This window comes from Chrysochloris asiatica, unplaced genomic scaffold (genome assembly GCF_000296735.1).
Source record: "Chrysochloris asiatica unplaced genomic scaffold, ChrAsi1.0 scaffold00452, whole genome shotgun sequence".
Taxonomy (NCBI): domain Eukaryota; kingdom Metazoa; phylum Chordata; class Mammalia; order Afrosoricida; family Chrysochloridae; genus Chrysochloris; species Chrysochloris asiatica.
This window is the reverse complement of record NW_006408970.1, coordinates 172,081-173,436: the sequence shown is the minus strand read 5'-3', so window position 1 is coordinate 173,436 and position 1,356 is coordinate 172,081.

Here is a 1,356-nt window from a genome sequence, read left to right as displayed (position 1 = left end):
ATCATCTGCATATCACAGGTTGTTAATGAGTCTTCCTCTAATCCTGACGCCACATTTTTCTTCATATAATCCAGCTTCTCGGATTATTTGCTCAGCATACAGGTTGAACAAGTATGGTGAAAGAAGACAACCTTGTCGCACACCTTTTTTAATTTTAAACCATTCAGTGTTCCCATGTTCTGTTTGAACAACTGCTTCTTGGTCCAGGTTCTTGGTCAGATTCCACATGAGCACAATTAAGTGGTCCGGAATATTTATACTTTGCAATGTTGTCCATAGCTTGTCATGATCCACATAATCGAAAGCCTTTGTGTTGTCAATAAAGCACAGGTAAACATCTTTCTGATATCCTCTGCTTTCAGCCAAGATCCATCAGGCATCAGCAATGATATCCCTCATTCCACGACCTCTTCTGAATCCGGCTTGAATCTCTGGAAGTTCTCTGTCAATGTATGATTGTAGCTGTTTCTGTATTACCTTTAGCAAAACTTTACTGGCATAGGATATCAAACAGATTGTCCGATGTTGTCTGCATTCCATTGGGTCACTTCTATTTGGAATAGGCACAAATACGGATCTCTTCCAATCAGTCGGCTAGATAGCTGTCTTCCAAATTTCTTGGCAGAGATAAGTGAGTGCCTCCTGTGCCGCCTCACTTTCTTGAAATATTTCAGTTTTTATTCCATCAATTCCTGGTGTCTTGTTCTTTGCCAATTTCTTCAATGCACCTTGGACCTCCTCCTTCAGTATCATTGGCTCTTGATCATATGCTACCTCTGGAAACAGTTGAACATTAACCATTTCATTTTGGTACAGTGACTCTGTGTATTCCTTCCATCTTTTCTTGATGCTTTCTGCATCATTCAGTGATTTGCCCAGAGAATCTTTCAATAACGAAAGTTGAGGCTTGAATTTTTTCTTCAGTTCCCCCAGCTTGAGAAATGCTGAGTCTGTTCTTCCTTTTGGTTTTCTGATTCCAGAGTTTTGCAAATTTTGTTGTAATATTTGGCTTTATCTTCTTGAGTTGACCTTTGAAATTTTCTGTTCAGCTCTTGGACCGCCTCAGTTCATCCGTTTGCTTTAATATCTCTACACTGGAGACCTTGTTTTCAGTGATGTGGAGCTTTCTATCATCTCTTTCCGCAGATGTAGTCAATTTGATTCCTATGTATTCCATCTGGGTGAGGTCCATGAGTATAGTCGTCTCTTATGCAGTTTAAAGAAGGTATTTGAAATGAACAAATCACTGGTTTTGCAGAATTCTATCATACATTCTCCAGCATCATTTCTGTCACCAAGGCCATATTTTCCAGCTACTGATCCTTCCTCTTTGCTCCCAACCTTTGCATTCCAATC